Raw genomic sequence first — 9,923 nt, forward strand, 5'->3', positions numbered from 1 at the left:
ACTCTGCTTCAGTTTCCTCATTTTTAAAACAGTGATGATAGTAATTACCTCAGAGGGTTGTTTTAAAGATTTAAGTCAACTGATACAGGTAATGCTATTTGGAACAACAGCCAGAACACAGAGAGTATTTAATACATATTAACTGATTATCTACTGAGTGTCTTATATTTGTCAGGTATAGGGTATATAGCATCGCAGGAGTCAGCAAACTAAGGCCTGTGGGCCAAATCTGGCCCCATGCCTGTTTCTGTAAAGTTTTATTGGAACATAGTCATACCCAATGTTTGTAGCTCATCTATGGCTATTTTTATGCTCCTACAACACAGTTAAGTAGTTGTAATAGTCCATATAGCCACACATCTTAAAATATTTACTATCTGCTCCTTTATAGAAAAAAAAATTGCCAACTTCAGCAGTACTGTTCAAACTCAGTAAGTTCATAGTCTAATAGTTGAGACAGGCAAATATATATATATATATGTATACGCTACAGTATGATATGTACACAATCATGATACAGAGGATAATATGAAAACATGGCAGTTCAGTACTCACTGACAGGAGAGATTCACACAAGTGAAAAAAGGCAAGACAAGAGGTATTTTATTTACTCTTATTTTTCAATGTGCATTTGTTTCTATGTCTTCATCTCTTATCCTAGTTTGTGAATTAGTAGAGGGATGGGAGTATGACATTTATCTTTGTGACATCCATACTGTAAATATCTAGGACATTTAAAGAATTAACAAATGATAGATGAAAAATGGTGAAAATAAGAATAGGCTATCTAGGTGACAATGATTAGAAATGTCTGTCAAAGTTCTAGATATAAATATCCTATGGCAAGCAGTTTCCTTGCCATGTTAAATGGGCTCTCTCTTCTAATTGTTGTAACAGCCAATTCTAAAAGATAGATTACCCCTCTTTAAAGTGAAAAAAACTAAGGTCCATAGGGTAATGTAACATGTTCGTGTTTATATACAGCAAATAAGGGAAGAAGCCAACAAATAACCCTCTATCTGCCTAATTTAAAACATAAGCTCTTTCTACTACAAAGTTGGGAAAAAATATAGTCACAGGATATCAACAGAATAAATTGTGGCATGATTTCAATTTCTAAAAGTATTGATTTGAATAAACTCATGTTTTTGAAATATTAGTCTGGAAGCAGCCTGAAAGATGAATTAGAGGGACAACTGCCCATACTCTACCACACACATTAGGCCAGTTTTAGCAAGGTTAAAGTAATAGATTAAAAAAATAAAATTGCTAGCATACAGTGGCATTTGAGAACAGTGATGAACTTAATATCTGAAGTATCAGAAATAGCTGGTCCTAACACAGAAGAAACAAAAACATAGTTCATAAACTATTACCAACATGTAAGAAAAACAAGTATACAGTGCAAATGAAAATATTACATGGAAAAAATCCAGTCCTAAGAACAAAATGGTAAATTGAGAATGCCTGTCTTAAGCAAATAAAAAAAAATTTAGAAATTGCAAACATAATTAAATCACATGTTATAAATGTTTCATTTTAAAAATTTAAGGAAATCTGGGGCACGTGGATGGATCAGTTGGTTAAGCGTCTAACTTGGGCTCAGGTCACGAACTCGCAGTTCGTGAGTTTAAGCCCCGTATTGGGCTCTGTGCTGACAGCTGAGAGCCTGGAGCCTGCTTTGGATTCTGTGCCTCCCTCTCTCTGTTCCTCCCCTGCTTGCACTCTGTCTCTCTCTCAAAAATAAAGATTAAAAAAAAAATTATGGAAATCTTAAGAAAAGTTGATTTTGAAGTAAATGAAATGACTATTCCTTCAAGCTAGATCTCAAAAGTAGTTGCTGTACATAACATCTATTTCTGCAAAAGAAAGTATATAATTACTTTTTTAAAAAAGTCTTAACTGTGCTTTAAAATGTACTTAAACATCTGTTTAGAACCTCCAAAGTAGATTTTTTTTCTCTCACAGGGAAGTGGATAATAAAGAAATCACTAAATTTTCTAAGATATTCTGTACAAATACATATTGAAATGTGGATTCTAAAGAAGGAAAATAAAAAATACCTGTCAGATATTTGTGGTAAGAGGCTGATTAACACAATCTAACTTATCAAATTTGGATAACTTTTTTTTTTTTTAACGTTTATTTATTTTTGAGAGAGAGAGAGAGTGAGAGAGCGCAAACAGGGGAGGGGCAGAGAAAGAAGGAGACACAGAATTTGAAGTAGTCTCCAGACTCTGAGCTGTCCACATAGAGCCAGACCCGGGGCTCGAACTCACAAACCATGAGATTATGACCTGAGCTAAAGATGGATATTCAACCAAGCCACCCAAGAACCCCAAACTTGAATAACTTTTATATCAAGGTTTATTTCAAAGTACATATCTGTAAGTGATGAATCACTGAATTCTACTCCTGAAACCAACATTGCATTGTACATTAACTAAACAGAATTTACACTTACCTTAGCCAAAAGGCCAAGAAGTGATTAACTAAATAGAATTTAAACAAAAATTAGAAAAGAAAAAAAAAAGTACTCATCAAACTTTTTATTTCTAACAGCCAGCACATAAGAGATCTCAAGAAGTGAGGGAGAAAAAGAGATATTAAAGTCAATCAGAAGTAACAGTTTCATCTGTAAAATAAAAGTACTAACACGTATCTGGTATGTCTGTATACAATTTAAAAAATAACCAAATATAGGGCCTAAACTCCAATGAGAATTCAACAAATGGATCTTATTACTATAGATACAGGAATAGTCTTCCACTTGAAAAAAAAAAAAAAACATAAGGAATTCACTTTTGCATATTTTTATCCCACTCTGGAAAAGAATAGCTGAAGTTGCTTGGAATATAAGATCAGTATTCTCTTGTAAAAAGAACAGAGGCATTGGATATGGACTGCACTGCAAGATTAATAAGAATAGAAAGAAAGAAAGCTTTTATATGCGTTCTCTTTGCTAAGAAACCAGTTAAAACAACTGAATAAATGAAATGCTTACTCTAATATAGTATTAATGTAAACACTTATTTGGTACTTTGTTTTCACGGCGTCCAACATCTTTTTGGGTGCTCATAATATTTCTATGGGGAAAACAGGATAGATAGCATTCTCAATTTTAAGGATTAGGAATTTAAGATTGAAAAAAATTAATCTGACATCATATGGCTAATAAGGGTGAAGTTGGAACTAAGATGCATGGTACTTAATCTAAAAAACAAAATAACTAGAATGATCAAGCTGTTTTCAAGCACTGGCAAAAGGGAGGTGGGAGAGTGAAATGTTAATTTCTCTTTAAAGCAAAATTTTAAAAGTCCAATTTTTACTAGGTAACAATTCATGGAGGCTTAAATTTAGTTCAAAAGGTTCATACTGCCTTAAAATATAAGATAGTATATACATATAAAGTATGGAAAAATGCTAGTATAAATAAATTACAAAAATCAACTTAAGTTCTGAAGTTTTGTTTGTTGATTTTAATGTTTTTAAGAGGGGGGAAAAAAAGAAACACTGATTTTACCCAGACAGCTCTCCATCTTCTACATCTTTACTCTTTCCAGCACCTAATATTATCCTTCATATACAGAACATGTTTACTAATACCCACAAATCAAAAAATGCTTTATGCTATATTCTTGTTCTCCTGATGACACAAAACGATGTCATTACTCTTGATGACAGAGTAACCCTAGCCAATTGACTCATGTGACCATAACCTGGGGCACCACTATTCACCTGGTAATGGTACATGAAACACAATGTGCTGAAGGAAACAACTGACTTAGAAATACACATCTATAAATTTAGAAACTTCAAAGAGCTAGTTCACGTGCATGAATTTTCAAAGTGATATTTGTCCTCTAAATCACCGTATCTTTTTAAAAATTTTGTTAATGCTTGTTTATCTTTGGGGGGGGGTGTGCAGAGAGAGAGAGAGAGAGAGAGAGAGACAGACAGACAGACAGAATCTGAAGCAGGCTCCAGGCTCTGAGCTGTCAGCACAGAGGCCCATTGTGGGGTATGAACTCACGAACTGTGAGATCATGACCTGAGCTGAAGTCAGACGCTTAACCAACTGAGCCACCCAGGGGCCCCCACCATAACTTATCTTTAAGTAATCTTAATGGAAATATTTTAGAAGGGATTTCTAGGTCTTTCTTCTTTACTTTAATCTGCACATGACGCAACCTTTTCTTGATGACTCAAGCTCATCAATGGAAACATCATTAGACTGTTCTGTAACACAGTGACTCTTGGAGTTATGAGAGATGTCTGTTTATCTCTTCACTAATTCGCCCTAGACTACTTTTAAAGACAAAGTTTGCTACCACCAGTTCCCTATTATCACTTACAGGCCACCAGTACCCTAGCCAAAGTTTATAAAATGCCAGTTGTAGTTTAAAATATGCAAAACCAAAACAGGCTGTTGATATACTTAACCTTTACATAAATTTTATTTTTTTTAATGTTTATTTATTAATTTTGAGAGAGAGATAGGGAAAGACAGAGACAGAGGGACAGAAAAGGAGGGAGGGATAGAGCAGGGGAGAGGAAGAGGGAGAGAATCCCAAGCAGGCTCCATGCAGCCAGCATAGAGCCCAACGCAGGGCTTGATGTCAAGAATAGTGTGATCATGACCTGAGCCAAAATCAAGAGTCAGACATTTAATGGACTGAGGCACCCAGTCACCCCAACCTTTACATGAATTTTAAATCAAGCCATGATGGACCTATTTTCACTGCTGGAATGTCTGGCTCAAAGATTTTTCTTCTTTCACTTCACTTCTTTCACTAGGTTCTAACACCTAGTCTATGCTGTTGCTAGAAGTCTGACCACAAAATAATAATTACAATAATATTTATTTCTACATATTTTCTTTATTTTTACTATAACATAGGGAACAAATATAAATAATAGTCATAACAAAACACACCAATCATGTAGACAAACAATATAAAACACCTGACATATATGCTATAAGGACAATTACCTAGCCCAATTATTAGCAAGAGTCAGCAAACTAGGTCCACTGGCCGAATCCAGCCCATAGCTGGCTTATTTTTGTTTGTCCCTTAAGAATGATTCTTATATTTATAAAAAATTATTTAAAAAATAAAAGATACTCACTAGAGACCATAAGTAAACTGCAAAGCCTAAAATATTTACCATCTGGCACTCTATAGTAAAAGTTTGCCGATTCCTGTTCTGAGCTGTAATAAACAAACACATATAAGACATATATGTAAGGCTATCCCTTACACATAAAACAACCTATTAATGTATCTAAGCAGACATATAGTTCTTCCAGTGATGAGCTCATAATGATACAGCCAAACTATCTTGTCCAGTCCTGCCTATTCCTTTTGACCATGCCCTGGGGCTTAGCCAAAATCTGTATGCAACCTTCTTTCTTTCTTCCTCAATACTTATCCTTAGATGCTCTCAGACTGGTCTCCTTGCTACCACTTCCAGCTCTGCATATCAATTCTTTTGCTAAGTCCTTCCCCAGCTTCAAGGCTGACTTCTTCCATATGTCTTCCATGATCATTCTAGCCCTCAGTAGCCTCACTTTTCTTGCCACACAACTTAATAATGACATCTCAGATTTTTGCTAATGATTTTCTGTGTGTTAGTCTAGTATCCACAACTATTTTCTAAACAACTTGAAGGAAAGATATCACACTGCTTTAGTATCCCCACTTTAATTTTTTTTTTTTCAACGTTTTTCATTTATTTTGGGGACAGAGAGAGACAGAGCATGAACGGGGGAGGGGCAGAGAGAGAGAGGGAGACACAGAATCGGAAACAGGCTCCAGGCTCCGAGCCATCAGCCCAGAGCCTGACGCGGGGCTCGAACTCACGGACCGCGAGATCGTGACCTGGCTGAAGTCGGACGCTTAACCGACTGCGCCACCCAGGCGCCCCTCCCCACTTTAATAATAGCTCATCAATCTCTTAGCACATGTCATCTCCCAAGTGTACCTCTCTGTCTTGGAAAAAAATAACCTGAGGACTGGTAATGGGTGATAAGTGATTGGAAATATCAAAGGAGGATACCCACAAAGTAACTGGATGCAAGACCATAAGCTACACTGCCAACTTGGAAAGTGTATGTGAAGACAAAACTATAATAGTAGAAGGATAGAGAGATAAGGATCAAGAGATAACAAGACTACTGAATACTTTGAAATAAAAGGAGATCAAAATATTATAAAAATTAGGGGTGCCTGGGTGGCTCATTTGGTTAAGCAACTGACTCTTAATTTTGGCTCAGGTCATGATCTTGCAGTTCCTGGGATCAAGCCCCACGTCAGGCTCTGGGCTGACAGCATGGAGGCTGTTTGGGATTCTGTCTCTCTCTCTGGCCATCCCACACCCACACTCTCTCAAAATAAGTAGATAAACTTAAAAATACATATATATTAAAAAATTATAAAAGCTTACAATACATTTTAAAAAACAAAATTTGCCTTTGAACACTATTGGCCATTAATGTCCTTTTAACAAGCAGCTCTCGACATTGATATCCATAGAGCCATTTTTCTTTTCTTTTTTTTTACAATGTGATAATTGAAGCACTACAAGATTCAATGGGATAGACATGCACTGTATTCTAAATCTTTAGATTTTCAATATTCTATTTTTGAGACAGAGAGAGACACAGCATGAACGGGGGAGGGGCAGAGAGAGAGGGAGACACAGAATCGGAAGCAAGCTCCAGGCTCTGAGCCATCAGCCCAGAGCCCGACGCGGGGCTCGAACTCGCGGACCGCGAGATCGTGACCTGAGCTGAAGTCGGACACTTAACTGACTGAGCCACCCAGGCGCCCCTAGATTTTCAATATTCTAAATTTATCTGAAGTGTGCTAGAGATTGCTAGGAAAAAAACCATTTATCTTTTGATTACCTGCCAAATAAAATTGGAAATCATGTGCATATCCCTACATCACTCTCAAAGATACCACCTAAACTCATTTTCACAGAAAAATACACCAAGGATATTAAAACAATTTTTATATTACTTCATCAAACTGTATTATAAAAATATAGGCAAAATATAAGGTGCACAAGCCTTGCATGTATGAACATAAAAAAACCCCACGAATGTTTTAAAACAAGGATAAATACTACCAATGAGTTTAAACTAAAACTACTGCATATTATAAATTAAGTGCTTTTTACCTAAGTAAAGCTACAAAAGACAATGAGATTAAGCCTCTATCCCTTCTTTTTGTACTGGGTTTAACAGTCTCTCAGTCCTTATCTATGCCTGGTTGGTCAAAGACAGTTTTTTGTAATTAGTAATAAAATATGCTTAATATTACACTGTAGAAATTTTACAACTAAAAGGTAATTGTTAAATGCATGGTAAAATGAATCAGCTCTCAATTACTCACATGACGAAGGAAAGTGATGACACAGATGACACCATATAATAATCCTAGCACCAGTTTTTTCAAATGCAGATCATTAATTTGGGAGAAGCAAATTGCCCTTATAATTATGTTTGACTGAGACCAGTGTTAATCAGAAGTTTATTTTCCCTAAACATTCAATGATTCTGAGGATTCAAAAAGAGAAACAAAGGAAAAAGAGGGAGTTAATTCAGAAGCATACAGGTGGCTAAAGGCAACCTGCCTGGGATAAAAAAATTTCTCCGTCAACCTACATGAGAAAACAGAGATGATCTATGAATGAAAAGAAAAAAAAAAAAGTAAAATTAACATGACAGGGTGAAATTTTTTTAATATAACATTATTTATAAAAATTTTAATGAGATTTTTTTCCCTGTTAAGTCATCCTTTCTTCCTACTAACAGGTGTTATTAGTGATGGCAAGAATTATCAGTGGGCCAAAAAGCTGAAAGCAAATTTTACGTTTTATGTTATAAAAGATGTGTTAAAAATCCTTTTTATCACTGTTTTCTGTTAAGAGCACCATCTATCTCAATAGGCACTTTATCTCATTACTTTAGATAAATGAATGCAACCAAGAAAAGACCAAAAAGGCAGAGGGGGACTCATTTCTCTGAATATTTTTAGGTGGTTTAAACAAAACTTACACGATGGCAAGAATTACAGATTTAGGAAATACACAAAAACTAAATATTTATCCAAACACAGGATCATAGCCCCAAAACTCAATTAGTTGCTGCCTAGCATATGGCTCCAACTCCTGAGTAGCATATGTTTAGCACTGGTGCTGGTAATAGCAAGGTGGTAAAATATTATAGTAACAGTTCAACTTTAGCTATTTCAGTCTTATAATACAGAAAAACACACCTTTGGTTTCAAGACCAAAGACTAAAAACACAGATACAGTTAAGAAATAAATAATTACGTTGCTCTGTTTTAAAAGTCCATACTGAACACAGATATGAAGATTATACCGTAAAAAAAAAAAAAAAAAAAAGAAAAAAAAATCTTGTCGGCTTATTATTCTTAGTTAGAAGATACTCAGACACAAAGGTGTCCAAAGAAACTTAAATAAAATTTCACAAAAGAAAATCTCTAATTCATGATTCCTAACACCTCAGCAACCATTACACACCCCCTCCCTCCAAAATATCTCAAGGCTTTTAACGCTGTTTAATAAAAGAACGAGTAACGACTACGTTAATTAAAAGAGCCACCGTTCTGCTCCAGATTGTATGACAACATTATTTGTTCATTTTCCTTTACCTAACGCATGGCGTCCTTCCCCGCTCGTGTCAAAAGTTCAAAGATCCAGGTTGTTAAACAGGGCGAGGACCGCAGCCTCGAGTCAACCTCCTGACCGAACAGGTGGTTAACTCAGCCGGGTAGAGGAACCGCCAGGTACTACCGGCACCAGCCAAACAGGATCAAACACACAAGGGCGGGTTTTCGAGGTTTTAACCCCAAGATGAACGGGGGAAACTCTCTTCAGAAAAGCGTTCAAGTTCGGCGGCTGCCCGGTGGCCGAAGCCCAAGGCGCGGCGGCCGCTGGGCGATCTCGTCCCCTGGGCTCCGCACTGGACCCCCGAGCCTCCGGGAGCGGCGCTGCTCACCGCCGGCCGGGGGGGGGGGGGGCGGAGGGAAGGCCGCCCGCGCCCCCGCACCGCCTCCTCTGGCTAGTGGCGGGGCCGCAGTCGCGCCCCCGCAAGCGCCTCTGGGCAAGACTCGGGCCCGGCAGGTGCCCGACGAGTTGACGGGTCCTGTCCACCCCCTGCCCCCGACACACACCCTCTACTACCCTCTGCCCGTAGCGCGCCCAGAGGACGGGAAGGGCCGGGCCCCTCGACGGGCCCGAGTCCCGCTCGGCGCCCCGGCTCCTCAGACCCAGCCTAACGGTTTCCGTGGCGCCTGCTCCGGGGCGGGACGGGAGTGGGACGGCTCGGTCTCCCCCGCCTTCCCCGAAGGGAGCGCCCGTGCTCTCACCTCCGAGTCACGCCGCTCTGAGGCGGAGGAAGGCGGCTACCCTGGCGCCTCTTCTTCGGGTTCCTGATCGTTCTCGCTCTACCTCAGCGGCAGAGCCAGCTCTCGGGGCCGCTGCGGCCGCGGGCGCACTGACTGTTGGGGTGGTTTTCCGGCAGTGACGGCGCCGCCTCAGCCCCGCTCTTCGCTCCCTCTCCGCGTAGCTCCCGCTTTCTGTTTCACCCGAGGGACCACGAACGCCGCCGCCGCCATGCTTACTACGGAGCTAGGAGGAGGAGCCCGGAGTCAGCGCGCCCAGTGCGGCTGCGCGAGCCTCGCCGACGGCGCCCCCGGCCCGGACCCCGCGTCCCCGCCCCGCGCCCGCGCCTGCTGCCCCGCGGGTCTTTCCCGGGAGCGCGAGTCGCCCGCGGAGCCCCTGGCGCTGGGCATCGAGCGCCAGCTCACCGCTCCCGGGGCGACCACCGCTCTCCCCAGGGATGCAGACTGTCCTGAGGCCTGGCTGCGCCACGTTCAACATAGCATCTT

General features: G+C 39.8%; 1 protein-coding gene across 2 annotated transcripts in view; it reads right to left on the reverse strand.

Moving 5' to 3' along the window:
• The window catches only part of FNDC3A (fibronectin type III domain containing 3A), a 143,664-nt gene extending 134,181 nt beyond the window's left edge, over positions 1-9,483 (reverse strand). The window contains exon 1 of one of the 2 annotated variants that reach the window (XM_049646901.1): positions 9,402-9,483. The gene's annotated coding sequence lies outside the window, so the exon portion shown is untranslated. Of the gene's footprint in view, positions 1-8,684; positions 9,115-9,401 lie in introns of those variants that run through there. The other variant, XM_049646902.1, reaches the window with a different exon arrangement.
• Between the last annotated feature and the right edge of the window lie 440 nt (positions 9,484-9,923).

The sequence above is a fragment of the Panthera uncia genome, assembly GCF_023721935.1.
Source record: "Panthera uncia isolate 11264 chromosome A1 unlocalized genomic scaffold, Puncia_PCG_1.0 HiC_scaffold_16, whole genome shotgun sequence".
NCBI classification, from domain to species: Eukaryota; Metazoa; Chordata; class Mammalia; order Carnivora; family Felidae; genus Panthera; species Panthera uncia.